At 41.3% G+C, this 19,117-nt stretch overlaps 1 long non-coding RNA gene across 2 annotated transcripts in view; it reads left to right on the top strand.

Annotated features, from left to right (window-relative positions):
• LOC131511549 (uncharacterized) overlaps positions 1-14,968 on the top strand; it is an 81,075-nt gene extending 66,107 nt beyond the window's left edge. The window contains exon 6 of one of the 2 annotated variants that reach the window (XR_009261574.1): positions 14,411-14,968. This is a non-coding gene — a long non-coding RNA (uncharacterized LOC131511549). The remainder of the gene's footprint in view (positions 1-14,410) is intronic. The other variant, XR_009261572.1, reaches the window with a different exon arrangement.
• Positions 14,969-19,117: the final 4,149 nt, after the last annotated feature.

Raw genomic sequence — 19,117 nt, 5'->3', positions numbered from 1 at the left:
GGTGTGGAAAAAGTTGAAATGTAGGAGCCCTGGAGTCCAGGTTCAGCCCTACCTGTTCCCATAACCAAAAGTGACTGCTGCTCTCAGCCTTCCATTCACCTTTCTGAACTCAGAGATCACACTAGATGGTCTTTAAGTAACAAGAAAACTAAATCGTCTTCAAGTTATAAGATAATACAATGGCATTTGAATAACCCTGGAAGTACCTATAAAATGCTTAGTAAACACTGGTTACTATTACCCATATATACCTGTGTACATTTTATTAGTTCATCAACAAATACCTTCTGAGCACTTGTTACATGCTAAATACGGTGCCAGATTCAACAGATACAAAATTCATTTAGATCTGGTCTCCACCCTCCACAAACTCAAACAGAGACAAAAAAAAATCAAAGATCCTAGGATGCTATGTTGGGATAAGCAATGTGTTTTTGGAAACCTAGATGACAGGTTCCTTATCTAGATGGCACTGAGAATGGGAGTAGGAGAGTTACAAATCAGGGAAAGCTTCCTGGAACAGGTTATATTTTAATTGAGATTTGAGGATACACAGGAATTAGCTAATTAAAGAAGTGGTTTCCTGGGGAATAGTTTATCTACAAATTTAGTCTGACTGTTGTAACATTTGTTATTACATACCTACTACAAAATCTACATATTCCTCTATATTACTGTTATCTATCCTAGGTTAAACATCTTTAGAACAAAGTTAGTTCACAGCACTTAGTATCTCAGTCACTTTTTCACATACCCCTAGACCGAAAGGAATGCCTAAGAAATACCACCTACTATGTAGTAAGATCCAAACAACTTAATGAATACTCATATCCTAAGACCTTAGTAGGCATATGAAAAATAATACACAAAAAAATGGAGAAAAATACATTTTTATTTCATTTTTAAATAACCCCACTTAGGTACTAATGAGATATCTTTACCTCTTGGTCACTGCAACTTCTCAAACCTTGGATTCAGATGGGATTTTGCTATCTTCTACCTGTTGTACACAGATTTCCACGTAGCATTTACTTTTTGTCACAGCAACCACAGAAAACAGTCTCGCAGAGATATGACATCAACGAAAGAAATGTACCATAATTTAATGCTGAAATTGCAAACTTCCTGGAGCCAGTATAGTTCATGCCATGTCTGACAGATGCCAAGTTTCACTGTTGCCCTTTAAAATTTAAAATATCCCAGGGGGCGCCTGGGTGGCTCAGTCGGTTAACCGTCCAACTTCACTTCGGCTCAGGTCATCATTTCACAGCTCGTGGGCTCAAGCCCTGCATAGAGCTCTGTGCTGACAGCTCAGAGCCTGGAGCCTGCTTTGGATTCTGTGTCTCCCTCTCTCTGCTCCTCCCCCACTCGTGCCCTGTCTCTCTCTCAAAAATAATAAATAAACATAAAATAAAATTGTCCTGGACTGCTCTAGGTGGGTTTGCTGCTGTACCCTGAGATGCCTGAGTACACAGTTTAGGAAACTTGGCAGACAGATCCCTGCCAATACCCAAGTTATCAGAAAGACAACAGGAAACACAAAAAACAGCTTATGTAGGAAGAAAGCCTGGGTCCAATGAGAACTGGGCTTCACAACAAAGGCTGTTGCCTGAAGAGCTCAGCTTGATTTATGTCTTTTAATCCTCCAAGAACTCCTGTATGGAAGGTATTGAATCCCCATTTCAGAGACAAGAAAGCTGAGGCTCAGAAGCTAAATCTCCAGGCTTGCTCATGATTTCAGATCCATGATTAAAACCTAGGATGTCTGTCTTCTGTTGTCTCCCAGATAATAGATAATCCTAGAGGAAAGAAAATGAAAAAGAAAATTTTGGAATTAACTACCAAAATAATAACATTCCTTGTATAACATAGATTTCCTTTGAATATCTATATAGTATTTCCACTTAGATCTACCTTTCTCTGAATTACTGTTAAAAAGAAAAGGAAAGGATAAGGAGATGAAGAAAATGGGTAGCACTCTTAGGAAAAAAACAGTGTAGGAAACATCTACATTCTTTCGTAATCAGTCACTAAAATGTATCTGGGAGCACAACTCTATTTTTAACTGGCAACAAGACTGAAATAGATCATTTAAATACAGGAGACTGACTTCCCGACCCATTTGTTCATTATTTGTGATGATAGTGGAAACTCTGAGCAGACTTTGTTATGACATTGGACTTTATTTTCCATTTGAGGGCCAAGAGACAAATCACTGCTAGTTTGAAACCATACTTCACCAAAAATCCATCAAGTAGGGCACTGTGTTAAATACTAGAGTGGGAGGGGGCACTGGATGTACATCACATCCTTCCTCAGGGGTTAAGTATGTACACAAATGTTCAGAGTAGCTTTCTTCATAATTGCCTGTACTGGAAACACCCCAAGTGTCTACCAGCTGGCAACCGGATAACTGTGGTATGGCCATACAGTGGAATTCTACAAAGCAATAGAAAACAGACTACTGGTCCATTCAACAGTGAGGATGAGTCTCAAAAACCCTGTGCTGAGCACAAGACACAAAACAGGGATTCTATTTATGGGAAGTCCTAATACAGGGAAAACTTACCAATGGTAATGGACGTTATCACAAAGAATGGGAGTCAGTGGGTATCGAGTAGGAGGGAACATTCTGCTTCCTGATCTGAATGGTGATTAGAGCAGAGAATGCATAGGTAACAATTCAGCAAGCTGTGCACTTAAGATTAGTACATGGTGCATTTGCGATGTATATGTTATAACTAATGAAAATGAGAAAAAAGATTAGGAACAAAGGATTACAAGGAAAATAAGGAATAAAAAAGGGACGAAAAGGAAAATATGGTCTATCGCAGTGCTATTCACTAGAAATATGATATATGTGTGATCATAAAATAAACGCAGTTAAAAATTTTCTAGTAGTCACATTTTATTTTATTTTTTTTATTTTTTTTTATTTAAAAAAATTTTTTTTTTAACGTTTATTTATTTTTGAGACAGAGAGAGACACAGCATGAACGGGGGAGGGGCAGAGAGAGAGGGAGACACAGAATCGGAAACAGGCTCCAGGCTCTGAGCCATCAGCCCAGAGCCCGACGCGGGGCTCGAACTCACAGACCGTGAGATCGTGACCTGAGCTGAAGTCGGACGCTTAACCGACTGAGCCACCCAGGCGCCCCAAATTTTCTAGTAGTCACATTTTAAAAAGGAAAAAGAAATGTGAAGTTATATTTAGAATATACGAATTACATTTCATAATATCTTATGTGGTAATATTTTTAAGTGACATTTAATAAGGTTATAGGTGACAATCTTTTTAAAGGTTATATTGAATAATTTTATAATATTTAACAATATCTTATTAAGGTTCAAATAATTTAAATTTGTTATCAAAATTAAAATCATTAATAAAACATTTTACATATTAGATGGTGCAGGTCTATTGAAAGTAGCACCAATTTAGAAGGAGAGAACAGATACTCTGATATTATTAGCTGGGTAAATAAAGTGATCTATTGATGTCTCTGAGCTTCAGTGTTTCATTTTATTTAATTAAATTAATTTATTTATTAAAATTTTTTTAATGTTTGTTTATTTTTGAGAGAGAGAGAGAGAGAGAGAGAGAGCGCGCGCGAGCACGAGTGGGGGAGGGGCAGCGAGAGGGACACACAGAATCCGAAGCAGGCTCCGGGCTCTGAGCTGGCAGCACACAAACTGGGAGATCATGACCTGAGCCAAAGATGGACCATTAACTGACTGAGCCACCCAGGCACCCCCCGTGTTTTGTTTAAATAAAGGGGATTAATAATGATTATTGGGAGAGATACTCCTCCATGAGCCCCACGGGTCCTGTTGGGTATGCCAACAATGCAAGGCCTTGACCACTCTGCACTTGGGCTACTGCTCCGGGTGATGTCTGCAGCAAGCAGCCTTGAGGGATGAAATAATGTCTCCCTCCAGGACAAAGAACAGTCTTGCTTAGTGCCTGCTATAAAATGAAGAATTGCCAACCTCTGGGTCTCTCCTGTAACTCAACCTCAACCCTCATGAGATTTGAGAGGCAAAGGGGAATCATTGCAAACATGAAGCTCTTGTAACTTACTGTGCAATGGGTAAGAAGTTTCTGGTCTCTGACCCAGGAGTCTGTGAAACAGCAACAGGCTAAGTTCATAACTGGTAAGTAGGGCAAAGTCAAATCCCATCACCAGCACCAAAGACTTTTTGTTTCTTTTTGGTAAAGATCAAATTAAATCCATTAGGAGGTGAAAAAGCTTCATAAATGTAGCAAATACATTTGAATATATGTATATTCATAGATTGCTCTGGAAATTAACAATTGATGAAATAGACCTACCTGTCTGGGCACCACTTGCTGTAAACTTATTTCTGTGAGTAAATGTTTTCTCATTGGTTTCTGATGTAAAAAACTCAAAGGTGGGTTCCCAGTGAGTGGAATGCTTTGCTGAAGAAGGGGGCTGGGAGTTAAAGTGGGCATCGGGTAGAAGGCGCACTGAGGGTTGTGGATTTGCTGTGACCCTGCCTACCAGGAGGGCTCTGCCCAGCTCTGTACCACCAATGGCGTCAATTTTCCTAACTTCCCACTGTGTCCCTGAGGTGCAGAAAGACTTATTTATGTAACCCTTCAACTGGGAAATACCTTCGAGTCTCCTGCCATTTTTAAGAATTTGACTTAAGCTCTATAGACAATAACGCAAATCCAGAAGGCACTTAAATACTCCTAGAATTTGACTCCAAACTCCCAATGTCAAAAATGTATGTTACAATGCTAAATGTGGGGAATGGTCATAAAAAGGGTATGGTCCAAGGTAGGAAAAGGTAACTCTTATATGGCAGATTTAAGAGAAGTTTCTTGATATATGAGCAAATGAGGTGAATGGGAGTATGAGCATGATTTCAGCAAGGAGAAGCAGAGAAGGAATCCCAAGAGATAAGAAAGAATTTGGATGTAGAGGCAGGAAATGACAGCCTGAGCTTAGGAATTGTGGCCAGGCCAGTTCAGCTGGTTCCTTGGGACCTACGTGGGGGAGTTCTTGTCAGAATTTGTAAGCCCCAAAAAGGTTTTGTCACATGTATTCAGAAAGGAAAATAAATAATATACCACTTTTCCATGGTAGTCAGTATCTTGTTTTCCATAAAAACCTGGAAAAACAGACAGTTTTATGTGCAATGAATGATTGGAAAATTTGGTGCTTTGATGTTACCAGGGATTTCTGTCAAATGTGTCAAAGATGGATTAGATCATGGTAAAAAAGACCATTGGGGAGCCCGGGTGGCTCAGTCAGTTAAGCTTCTGACTTCAGCTCAGGTCATGATCTTGCAGTTTGTGAGTTTGAGCCCCACTTCGGGCTCTGTGCCGACAGCTCAGAGCCTGGAGCCTGCTTGGGATTCTGTGTCTCCTTCTCTCTCTGCCCTTCCCCCACGCACGCCCTGTCTCTCTCTCAAAAATAAATAAACATAACAACAACAACAACAACAACAACAAAAAAGACCATGAAAATATCACCAAGAGCCACAGCATTAGTGTGCAATTTCTTGCCCCATCTGCAAGGATCCGCCCAGCTGGTATTTGCAAAAATAAATTCCTCAACAAATAGAAGACTGTTTAAAAAAATGTCATGACAGAAAAATTATCCAGTACTCCCATAAAATCAATTCCTGCCTAGTTGCCTGTGATGGATGTTTTACTCCAAATGGCATATTCCTATTTCATTTAGTGGTGAGTTTTCTGATAAGAAAAAAAGTACTAAAAAATTTGTGTTTTGAAACTTTGGTTTCTGTCTCATTTTCTGTATTAGTTACCTATTGCTGAGTAACAAATTGCCCCAATCTTAATAATGTAGAACAATGACACATATTTATGATCTTACAGGTTCTGGTGGGCCAGGAATTTGAGATTGGCTTAGCTGGAGGGTTTTGGCTCAGGTTCTTGCATGAAGCCGCAAGATGTCAGCCAGGCTGCATCATCATCCGGAGACCTGACCGGTGTTGGAGGCTCTCCTTCACATGGTTGTTGGCCAAAGTCCCTCGTCTCCTGAATTTCTCCACAGGGCTGCTTGGCTGTCTTTATGACAAAGCAGCAGACATCCTTCAAGGTTGAGTGATCCAAGGCCACAGAGAAAGTCGCAATGTCTTCTACGACCTAAAATCAGAAGTCAGACACCATCATTTACACAACTGTCTTATGATTCACACAAGTCATTGTGGGAAGGTACTAAACTAGGGCTCCAAGCCTTCATCAGAGGCAAGGATGGGGACCATTTTGGAGGCTGACTGCCACACTATCTTTATAATACTTTTTAAATATTGAAAATTATATTTTCAAATAGAAATAGAATCAATGGTTAAAAGCAGTAAGGTATTTATTTATTTATTTTGAAAGACAGAGAATGTGTATTGAGGGGGAGAGGGGCAGAGAGAGAGGGAGGGAGAGTATTAAAAGGAGTAAATTTCAGTTATAAGTTTGAAACAGTGAGAATAGAAGCCATTCAGGAAAACCTGAAATGACTGATGTTACTGACAGTCAGAACTACCCAAATCTCCCTATAATTATTTTGACAGTGATACATTCCAAACACCATTTTAATAAACTGAAGTTCATCTAAAATGTGTACAGGATATAATCAGATGTTAACTTTAATACAAATTTCCATTACTGTGGATGTGTGAATAAGCCTATAGGTTGGTACCTCCAGTGTTTGAGAAAAATGAACAGTAATTGCCTGAAACCATTTACATTTGAAGTGACATTTAAAAATCATATTTGTAGGGTGCCTACAAATATTTGTAGCGTGTTGAGTTTGATAACTTCTTTGTAGATTTTGGGTACTAACCCTTTATCAAATATGTTGTTTATAAATATCTTCTCCCATTCTGTAGGCTGCCTTTTAGTTTTGCTGTCTTGAATGAATCCTTTAAATGTCCACTTTCCTGGGGCGCCTGGGTGGCTCAGTCGGTTGAGCGTCCGACTTCAGCTCAGGTCACGATCTCGCGGTCCGTGAGTTCGAGCCCTGTGTCAGGCTCTGGGCTGATGGCTCAGAGCCTGGAGCCTGCTTCCGATTCTGTGTCTCCCTCTCTCTCTGCCCCTCCCCTGTTCATGCTCTGTCTCTCTCTGTCTCAAAAATAAATAAATGTTAAAAAAAAATTAAAAAAAAAAATAAATGTCCACTTTACTAATAAAGTTATCTTACAAAGTTGAGTTAATTTTCATTTTAAAAGCTAGCCTCTCAAATGATAATTAGAAAGTTATTCTAGTATTTTCAGTGCACATGACAAGGCTGCTAAGTGAAAATAAAATCTGAATTGTATGAGAATTCATGGTGGAACTATAAGTTGTTTAAGACTCTTGGTTCATTTACATCAGATTTAAAAGACTGGCATAAATAAAAATTGTCAGGGTTTTTTTTTCCCCACTAAAAAAACATTACTTGGCAAGTATTCTAAGATAACAAGGGAGCTGGAATGATCAGAAATGAGTTTGGTCTGCCAATAAACCACAGGCAATTAGATTCTTGGCGCATTGTGGTCACTATAGATCTGGTCTGCCTAGTACCGTCGCCCATCCATTTTTGGATGATGCGGTGGTGGGACTAACTGTCCTGCTATGTATGCCCCACCCAGTTTTATCACTTGAAGTTCTGGGTACGGGAAACCCCACAGCCTTGGGAACATGGGAAAATTTGTCACTCCAGGGGTATGGGATATGGAGTGCTGAGAGGCTGACAATCAAACTGCCACGGGCATGGCATTCAGTCAAGTTTTGATCAATCACTGCATCCCACCCACATGGCCAGTGATTAAGCGAGAAATGAATTTGAACAAAGCTGGTCTGTCTCTGGCACTTTCTTCTAGAGGTAAGAGGGAAATGAGCTCTTTTCAATTGTACAATTTACCGCGACCACCATTTGATCGCCACGTGGAAACACCCTGCCCCAGAAATGGAGAACCAAAGCCCTGATCATTGGACTCCTAGACAGAGGCACAGATAAAGCCATCTGCAACCCTGGACTTTAAACTTACTAAGCTATGGAGTCCCTTTAACCAGGAGTCCCTGGTTTGAGTTGAGTTTCTATTGCTTGCAATCCTAAGAATAGTGACACTACAACCTGTTAGCATGAAGACGGATTTATTAAAATTTTAAGCAACAGTAGTCCGAAAACGTACTGTTCTACCTCTTTGTCAGCATTCAGGGCATTTCTACTCAATGATTATCCCACATAGTTCCTAAAGCAGTTAAAAAAAGTATATCCATACATTTTTAACTGTCTGGATTTGAGAAATATTGTGACACCTGTAGCGAAAAGAAATCGCCTGATAGGAACTGTCAGGTCTCTGCTATTCAGTCTAATTATCCAAAATTGGTACTTGATGCGATAGCTCATATCAGTTAACCAAGGAAACAGTAGGAAAAATCTTTTGAAAACTTTCCTGATGGCAAGAAATGTAAAATGTGTCCTAAGTTAAAATAGGTATGACCACATAATGGATTAGAATGTAAAGCTGACATAAAATCTTAGGTGCCTATAATTCAAGGATACTTCTTACTTGTGCCTAGTTGCTTCAGTTTGTACATCCTGGGGCACATATTCATTTTCCTGTGTAATTAGGAAAGGCATTTCTGTAAAAAAAAAAAAAACAAAACAAAACTTAGTGAAGTCTCATAATGGAAACGGGGAGCCATAAAAATCTTTGGAAAATCTAGAGATATGACCAAAACTACAGCAGTAGCGAAGATGAACTGGAAAGAGAGGAGGTTAGAAATGAGATCCCTTGGGCGCCTGGGTGGCGCAGTCGGTTAAGCGTCCGACTTCAGCCAGGTCACGATCTCGCGGTCCGTGAGTTCGAGCCCCGCGTCGGGCTCTGGGCTGATGGCTCGGAGCCTGGAGCCTGCTTCCGATTCTGTGTCTCCCTCTCTCTCTGCCCCTCCCCCGTTCATGCTCTGTCTCTCTCTGTCCCAAAAATAAAAATAAAAAACGTTGAAAAAAAAAAAATTAAAAAAAAAAAAAAAAAAAAAAAGAAATGAGATCCCTTAGGAGTTCAGTGCAATTGTCTCGACAATAAATATGACAGTCTCAATAAAGAAAAATGATTTCTTGCTCTGGGTTTCACCTCACCAATGCAAAGCACCCATCATACAAGGCAAAGTACATATGAAATACCAAACAGTCAACGTATATAGAGTTCTTTAGTTAGCAAATTTTTTGGATAGCATTTAAGAGCCAGGTGCTGTTTTAAGCACGTTACATATATTGGCTCATTGAGTTTCCATAACAAACTTATGAAGTAGGTACTGTTAATATCCCCATTGTACAGATGGAGATTAAGTAACTTGATCACGTTCACCCAGCTAATAAATGGCTCAGCCGCATGTGAATCCAGATAATCTGACCCCAAATCCTTTCACCCCAACTGCAATGCTCTGCTCATTTTTTGGAGGGAAACTGTCAGTTGAGTGCTGCTACTCAAAATATACAGTTTAAAGCATTATTTTGAGAGCAAAAATGTGAACAGGAGAGTAAAGAGGTACTTTGTGGCCCTGAATCATTCAGAACGTGTGGAAAGGAATTTGATCCACATACAAAAAATTGCTAAGCACAGCAAACCATCTCTGAGGTTGTAAGATTAGCTACACCTCAATTGATACTTAGGCAAAAATCAATCAATCAATCAATCAATCAATCAATAAAAAATGGGGCTCCTGAGTGACCGAGTTGCTTAGGCATCTTGATTTTGGCTCAGGTCATGGTCTCACAGTTGTGAGATCGAGCCCCTGCACTGGGCTCCGTGCTGAGTGTGGACCCTGCTTAAAATCCTCTCCCTCTTCCTCTGCGCCTCCCCAACTCTCTCTCCTAAGTAAGTAAATAAATAAATAATTTAAAAATAAAAACCTGTGTTTATCAAGGTAAACTTCTCAATATATGCAGAATATCTCTAGAGATCTATATTGTAGTTGGAAAATATGAATACATCTATCATGTTTTGTGTTGTCACTCAGGGAGAGGTAAAGTGAAAGGCATTTTAGTTGTCTTCCCGCTTGTGGCGGCAGTGACAATGTTGAGGTTTTCAGAACACTGAAGTCAGCTCAGTTAATGAAAGACTACACAGCTAACAAATAATGATGACTGATGGAAGGAAATTCACAATTGTAAACACTAGTGAAGCTGGAAAATCTGTTAAGAAAAAAAACACAACAGGTTGCTTAAAAAAAAAGAGCAATTTATGCCAAATAAATGATCACTTTTCTAAAGTGAGAGAGGGAGGTAAATGTAATTAATTTGACAAATCAGTTTAACGAACGTCGCAGATATAACATGAGCACTATATTACAAAATCTGCTCCCGGGAGTTTACTAAGCAGTTCACATACATGTCTTTGGTCATTTAATTCTCATGGAAACCCTATAAGGTTTGATTACTATCATCCTGCTTCCATAGATGAGTGAATTGAAGCACAGAGAAGAAAAGTCACATAACAAATATGCCCGGGAAAGGAGATTCAAAACTCTCAGCTCCGACACCTACAGACAGCTCTATACATTCGGCTCGGCATTCTGTCCCCACACTTTTCCCTGGCAATGAGAGTTGCTGTGGGGTTGAGACCCCAAGAACAAGCTGCAACCAAAGAGGTTCAGGAATTGCTGGATAAAGACCCCAGCTTCCGTGCCTCTCTGTGAGACAATCCCAAACATTCTTCACAGACCTCGGAGGGACTGAACCCCAATTACCCCCAGTAGTAACTCGCTCATTAAAGTTCCCTTTCCTGGCTGTCTTCCTTCCAGGTCTCACTCTCACCACCCTTCCAGGGATTTCTTTCTTTCTTTCTTTCTTTCTTTCTTTCTTTCTTTCTTCTTTCTTTCTTTTTTTAAGTGCATTTTTATTTATTTTGGGGGAGATAGAGAGCAAGCAGGGGATGGACAGAGAGAGAGGGAGACAGAATCCCAAGCAGGCTCTGCACCATCAGGGCAGAGACCTAAGTGGGGCTTGAACACAGGAACCATGTGATCGTGACCCGAGCCAAAAATCAAGAGTCAGACACTTAACCAACTGAGCCACCCAGGTGCCTCCGGGGGTCACTTTCTGAATCAGCTACTTGCACCCAAATCCTTGCCTTTGGAAAAACCCAGACTAAGACAAAACCCAAGCCAGTCTGCCCTCAGCTCCCAGCCTCTGCACATCTATGTGTTCTAAGAGCTGGTTGTCATCATAGTCCCTCTCGGAGAGAGTACACACTCATTGCCACAATGACTATATCTGTATCTCATACCCCAGGTCCCCAAAAACTCGTCCCCGGGAAAGAGAGGCCCAGGCCGGTAACCACGACTGTCCCAAGAGCTGGACCGTTTTTTCTGAACCCTGAGTCTCTGATAACAGATTCTCTGGTGCCTGCTTCTCAACCCTTCCCCCTCAACCAGAGCTGCACTTTGCCTTGGCCTCAGCTGTTCGTTCCTGCTTAGCCCCGCCAGGCTCCACTATGGCTCCCACAGATCCAGCTCCAGAAAAGACCTGCCTCTCCACTTCTCTTCTCACCGCACACCGTCCCAACCTCACCTTCTCAGGTGCAGTTGTCAGTGTCACTTCTCAGGTGTCACTGCATTAATTCATGCTAAGAAAACTGCAGTTTTGCCCCGTATTCTTTTGTAGCATCAGTGCCAATATCAACCCCGCGAACAAGGCAATATTGTCTTAGTATTGTTATGAAAATAATGGACTCACTTTGAGAACGATGGCACCAGAATATCTAGAGTGGGTTTAGTTGTGGCCTCCCAAAAGATATGGCCGTGTCCTAACCCTAGAAACTGTGAATGTGACCTTATTTGGAGAAAGGGTCTTTGAAAAACATAATGAAGGATGTCAAGGTGAGTTCATCTTGGATCATCATTAGTGTTTCCAGCCTGAGCTCAGAACATGAGGTGCCACATCTGTTTGACACCCCAGTTAGGGGGAACCATGTCAAGGCGGTCACAAGGCCACACAGCTTTAATATCCTATATTAACTTACTGTGCATTTGGCAATCAACAGTCAGCCTAAGTCCACAAAGCCTGACTTTTTCTTTTAGGTATCTGTGTATCTGAAGTAATTGATAAGGAAATCATTTTTTTTTTTTTTTAAGTTTATGTATTTATGTTGAGAGAGACAATCCCAAGCAGGCTTCACGGTCAGTGCAGAGGCTGAGGCAGGGCCTGAACTCACGAACTGTGAGATCGTGACCTGAGCTGAAATCAAGAGTCGGACGCTTAACCAACTGAGCCGCCCAGGCGCCTTGATGAGGAAACCATTCTGTCTTTATTTTCCTAATGTGTCACTCAGATTTTTGATAGTCGTGAGAATCTCACTCCAAGAGTAGAGAACTACATCTTCCATCTTAAATTATTGCAACAACCTCCTTAAGAAATTATTCCCTGGTATTATGGAATGAATGTGTCCCTCAAAACTCTTAGGTTGAAGTTCAATGTGGTGGTGTTAGGAGGTGGGGGTTGGGGGAGATAATTATGTTTAAATGAGGCCGTGAACGTAGGGTCTCCATGATGGGATTAGTTCTCTCTCTCTCTCTCTCCCTCCCTCCCTCCCTCCCCCCACCCAGGTAAGGACATCACAAGAAGGTAGCTATCTGCACCCTGACTGTGCTGGTACTGATCTCAGATTTCCTAGCTTCCACAATGGTGGGAAATAAATGTCTGTTGTTTAAGCCACACAGCCCATGGTATTTTGCTATATAAGTCTGAGCAGTCTACAGCACCTGGCTTCTCCTTGACCTGTTCTTCACTTGCAGCCAGTGATCTTTCCCTTTCAAGATTTGATGTTACATTTTTTTACTTAAAATCTTCATGAACCTCTTTAATTCCAAAAGACAGATTATAAACTGTTGACCTGGCTCCTATGATCTTTCCAGCTTTCATACACCTAACATACCCAATCCCAGGGAACCAGTTGCTGTCTCCTGAAAATTCCAAACCCTTTCCTACTTCAGCCAAACACATATAGTGATTTCCTGGTCTCAGGAACTACTCTGTACCATTCTAAAAGCTGTCAGGTCATGAATAGCCCACTTTTCCTTAATATCAAAGCTTGTTAAGGCTTTACAAAGAAGTGTGGATTAGAAGAAATTTGACACATTATAGAAAAGGAAATGCTAGCCAGCCAGTTGTCCAAAGTGCATAGGCGACTTGGGGTCGAGCCAACGTGAGCGAGGGAACAGCTTCTCAGACAGGAATGATGCCAAGAGGATTTCAATGAGCCCATTCTTCAGACTCCCTGTTTCATTATTTAAAAAAAAAGTTTTTTTCATGTTTATTTATTTTTGAGAGACACAGAGAGACAGAGAACAAGCAGGGGAGGAACAGAGAGAGAGGGAGACACAGAATCCGAAGCAGGTTCCAGGCTCTGAGCCATCAGCACAGAGCCCGATGCGGGGCTTGAACCCACGAACCCAGGACCCGGGACCCCATGACCCGGCTCGAGATCATGACCCGAGCCGAAGTCAGTTGACTAACCGACTGAGCCACCCAAGCGCCCCTCCCCCTGTTTCATTATTAAGGTTTTCAGAGAAGAGTCAGATGCAGTGAGTAGCTCTGTGCCTGTCATTGCAAAAGCCACTGGAAGCAAGAGTATATAGTACGAGAACCTGTGCTAAGACCTTTACTGTCTGGGCTCTCGTTCCGTCCCATCTCTTTTTTGTTTTGTGTTGTCACACAACTCCCATGAATTCTCCCATGTTATGATTGCATATTATTCTGTCAAAGTATCTCATAAAGATATTTTGAAGTGCTTTTAGTCCCCTAGTGTAGTCCAGTTGTTGCAAAGGTCCAGATAAGATTGGCCCGGGTGTGCACATTCCTTGCTGCGGGGAAAAGGAAACCCAGTGCCCCGGCCAAGATCTCTGTGAATTCCCTATGGAGTTATGGTCTCATGGCTGTGCTGGCTCTGACCGCCTCCAGCTGAATTCTTGTTCTCCATCGCGCAGCTAGAGGCTGTTCCTTCGTCTCTACCCTGTCTTCATCCATTTCTACATTTTCAGACCCAAAATGGCTTCTGCTTCCCCGAGGTTCTGAGTACGTATCCGTCCACAAGGAACGTTTAGGGAAGTGGAGACACAGAAGCATCTCGCAATCAAACATCAGACACTCTTGTTCTCAGCCGTCTTTTGGTTCCATCCCTCGTTTCTGTGCTCACTCCTCTCCTCTGTGCTTGCCCTCTCCAAAGAGAAACACACACACACACACACACCCCAAATTCTTTCCATTTTCTTCTGTTAGAGCAGTTTAATCTTCTCAAGCTCCTACCTTCCCAAAGCAGCTCTGAGCCTTTGACCAGGGACTTTTATGGTTTCCTTTTATAGATATAAATCTTTGGACTATCTGGTATTTGTTTTTGTTTAAGACTAATTAAAAAAATTTTTTTTTACTGTTTCATATAGCAATACAAGGAGGTTGGATATAAATCGGCAAAAACAAAACCAAACAAAAAACAAAAGGCAAAAAGAACCAATCAACAAACCAAAAACCAAGGATTACCAGGAGCACCTGCTCAGAATGACTCAAAGCAGTGCTCGAAGATTGTGCTCGTTGCCGGGCCTGGGGGACACACAGGTACTCTGCTCAGATCCCCTCAGAACCCTCTTCAGGGTATACCAGCAACCTTCTTTGTAGGGTTGCCCTTGGGCTACTGGAGTCACTTCCAGCTGGAAGGTTGGAGATTCCAGGAGTTCACATCTCTGAAGGTGACCAGGAGTTGGCCACTGACTAGTTGAGAGTGTACGAAGCCCAGCTCCTCAGCCTCAAGACTGGATGAACTCAGAGGTGTAAATTACGCCCCAGAACTCCCCACAGGATCAGACTGACTCCAGGAATTCATCTAAAATTGTATACTTGTCTGTCTGCCTCCTCTTGCCTGTCCTGCTTCCCCACTGCCTTGCTAGTCTGTCCTGGGAGCACTTCCTTAATAAACCTCTTCCACTTGAATCTGTGGCTCAGTCTGCTTCTGGGAGAACCCAATCTAAGATGTTAAGTATTCCATTTTGTTGGATAGGCAACCTGGGAATTCATTCTTGCTTGCATATACACTGAACACCTAATATATGTACTGGGCACTATTAAAATAGTCTGTACCCTCAGGAAAAGTGCAAACTAGTTAGTGAGGTAAGACACGGGGAGCCATAAGTATAATTTGAGGCCACATGTCCTTTATTTACAAAAAATACTGAATATTCTCTATGTACATATGGTAGAATCTCAACATGATAGGGAAGGAGTGCTTATAGCTTCATGGTCTTAGGTGCTGGATTTGGCAGGGCATATAAGATTTCCAAACAAAAAGTTGGAAGTGGAGAAACATTAACTAGAGAAAATTGTATGGGTAGTTGAACATATAAGGTTGAGAAGATAAAGAGAGACATAGTGTTCGGGGCACCTGGTTGGATCAGTCAGTAGAGCATGCACCTTTTTTTTTTTTTTTTTAACATTTATTTATTTTTGAGAGAGAGAAAGAAAGAGAGACAGAGTGTGAGCAGGGGAGGGGCAGAGAGAGAGAGAGAGGGAGACACAGAATCAGAAGCAGGCTCTAGGCTCTGAGCTGTCAGCACAGAGACTGACACGGGGCTCGAACTCACAAACTGTGAGATCACGACCTGAGCTGAAGTCATACACTTAACCGACTGACCCGCCCAGGTGCCCCAAGCATGCAACTCTTGAGCTCTGGGTTGTGAGTTTGAACCCCGCATTGGCCATGGAGACTACTTTAAAAGAATAAATAAACAAATAAATAAATAAAAATTTTAAAAAAAGAAAGAAAGATGTAGTGTTAAGAGAGCTCTTGAGAGGATCCTTTGTCTTCTGAAAGACTGAATCCTTGCCATATAGCTTCATCCTTTCACTTGGCCATTCATATCCCATGAGCGTATGATATGATGCACACAAGGGGTCATTCTGTACTTGGGTAATGGCTAAAAATCTTAGGGAACAGGTTCAAATATGCAAAAAAAAAAAAACCATGTTACATCCTTTCCCTCCCCTTCTATATAATTTCCTGTGTAATTATCCTTGTAAGCCTCCATTCCGCTAGGGTGGTGAAAATTTGATCTTGATCAAATCGTGTGTCCCTCTACCACCCCTTTTCCTTCAAGTTGCATCTAAGTTCCAAGAGCTTTGGGGGGAATTTAGTAGGACCCTTAATCCTCACCACCATCCAGACATCTGATCCCTGGGTTATCAGGCATGAGCAGTTAACTGCTGAGTTGTCCTTCATGCCTATCCTCAAGACATCTGTAGATTCCGCTATCCTTTCTGCTAATCTCATTCTGTGCTGGGGCATGGTGTGCTCTAGTGGGTTGGTCCTGGGGGTGTGCCCAGGGGTGAGCAAGGTGCAAGGATTCATCTCTATTTAAACTTCCATCATTTTTCTGTTTTCCTTCCTTTGCTCCTTTCCTCTCTACTTATAGAATCATATTTAGTAACAGGACAGGAGTTGGCCCTTACATTATTCTGTTTTTTTTTTTCCCTCCCAAATATTGTCTGTATTTTAAGCCATTTCCATTCCTTAAGGATTTTGAAACTATCAAGTGAAGAGGAGATAGGCTGTTCTCTTCCTGCTGTCACATCTTGAAGGTGGGGAGAAATCATAGAAAGAAACTGGACAGGGAAAAGAGGTGACTACAGCACAAAATTTAAGAAAATACTAACTCTTGGGGTCATATAAATGCTGACTTTATAGAATCCTGAGAATGAGTGCCTCCTAAATTTCATGCCCTACAGATCTCACTTGCCTCATGCTAGTCCCAGACTTGGAAGAAAATACCAAGCATTGCCCCTAAAAACCAGTTAAAATAAAATTTTTAGCCTATCTAACTTGGTCAAAAGACTAAAAGAGACGTCAATGGTGGTTAGAGCTCCACAGTGGATTATGGATGATATCTATGTTGTTTATCTTTTTTTGGTATTATTTTCTTTTTTTCCTCCACGTTTATTGAGGTATAATTGCCAAAACTGTAAGCTATTTAAAGTATACATGAATATTTGATATATGTATACACTGTGAAGGGATTCCCCCATCAAGTTAATGATCACATCCATCGCTATATACATTTGTTTTGTGTGTGTTGTGGGGGAAGGGTGTGAGAATAGTTAAGTTCTACTTTCTTGGCAAATTTCAATTATATAATACAGTGTTACCAACTATAGTCACATGTTATAGATTAGATCCTTAGGACTTATTCCTTTTATACTGAGTAGCCTTTTTGTTCAAGCAACCCTTGTGTTAAAGACTTGTGATAAAAGGGTACTTAGAAGATATCAAAGAGAATCTTTGGCTCATTGTTATCTGAACGTGGCCTTCTTTCCACTTCATTTTCCAGAATGTTGCCATAGGCAGAGACAATGAAAAGGCGGGAGAAATGGTCCAGAACGAGGCTGGGGATGACTGTTGTATCTTGTAAACGCTGTGTACATTTTGTTTCTGCTGGCTGCTTGAACCACCCTTTAGAAGTCCCTGCTAAGTGTTGTCACAAAATATTTGTAGGTATTCTGTATATTTCTAATATCCTCCAATGAGCATGTAATAATTTTATGATTAAAAATAAAGTTATGGGGCGCCTGGGTGGCTTGGTCGGTTAAGCGTCCGACTTCGGCTCAGGTCACGATCTCACGGTCCGTGAGTTCAAGCCCCGCGTCGGGCTCTGTGCTGACAGCTCAGAGCCTGGAGCCTGTTTCAGATTCTGTGTCTCCCTCTCTCTCTGCCCCTCCCCTGTTCATGCTCTGTCTCTCTCTGTCTCAAAAATAAATAAACGTTAAAAAAAAAATTTAAAAAAAAATAAAGTTATATAAAATAAAAACTATTGTGATAACATTGACAGGGAAGCTAGCAGAAGTGTGTAAGGGAATGTTTTGCATTATTCCTGCAGTTTTTCTGTAAGTTTGAAATTGTTTCAAATCAAAAAATTTGAAAATCATGAAAAATCAAAACCTTTCTAAAATTAAAAAAAAAATGTGTTAAGTTAAAACCTCAGTGGCCCCAAACAGGTTGGAAGCCAACCCAGAATTTTATAAGTCCCATAGTTCAACATACTTTCTCATATGCTATGTATATGAAGCTACTTGGCTTTTCGCTTATTAAGATTTTGGCAGATCCCCAATTTAGGCAACTTTCTTAAAGACTCGTTACAATTTTTATAATGGATAGTTATAAAGGTTGGTGTCCAGGAAGCAGAGAACACATAGAGGAATCTCTATGCAACTTGGGCTGTAGCTCATGTTTCATGTCCAGTGAGGTTCTTATGTTTATTTTTTGGTTTCCTTTCTTTTCTTTCTTTTTTTAAGTTTATTTACTTATTTTTGAGAAAGGGAAAGAGAGAGAGCGAGCAGGGGATGGGCAGAGAGAGAGAATCCAAGCAGGCTCTTTACTGTCAGCGTGGAGCCCAACATGGGGCTTGAACTCAAGAACCGTGAGATCATGACCTGAGCTGAAATCAAGAGCCAGATGCTTAACCGACTGAGCCCCCCCGCCCCGGGCACCCCACATTAGGTTTTACTCTTTTTTTTTTTTTTTTTTTTTTTTTTATTTTTTTTTCAACGTTTTTTATTTATTTTTGGGACAGAGAGAGACAGAGCATGAACGGGGGAGGGGCAGAGAAAGAGGGAGACACAGAATCGGAAACAGGCTCCAGGCTCCGAGCCATCAGCCCAGAGCCTGACGCGGGGCTCGAACTCACGGACCGCGAGATCGTGACCTGGCTGAAGTCGGACGCTTAACCGACTGCGCCACCCAGGCGCCCCTAGGTTTTACTCTTGATGTTCAACATTCTATTGGTTTGGACGAATGTATAATGACATTTATCCACCATCACAGCTTCATACAGAATAGCCACCCAGCCTCAAAAATCCTCTCTGCTCTGCCTACTCATCCTTCTTCCTCCCAACACGTGGAAACCACTGATCTTTTTACTACATCCATTGCTTCGCTTTTTCCAGAATTGCTGGAATCATATATTATGCAGCCTTTCAAGTTGGCTTCTTTCATTTAGTAGTATGCATTTAAGTCTTTTCATGGCTTGATAGCTCATTTCCTTTTAATTCTGAATAGATCCATTGTCTGGATATCACCCATTCACCTGCTGAAGGACATCTTTGTTGCT

Source organism: Neofelis nebulosa, chromosome 5 (assembly GCF_028018385.1).
Source record: "Neofelis nebulosa isolate mNeoNeb1 chromosome 5, mNeoNeb1.pri, whole genome shotgun sequence".
In the NCBI taxonomy this organism is placed as follows: Eukaryota; Metazoa; Chordata; class Mammalia; order Carnivora; family Felidae; genus Neofelis; species Neofelis nebulosa.
This window is presented reverse-complemented; position numbering and strand designations above follow the sequence as displayed.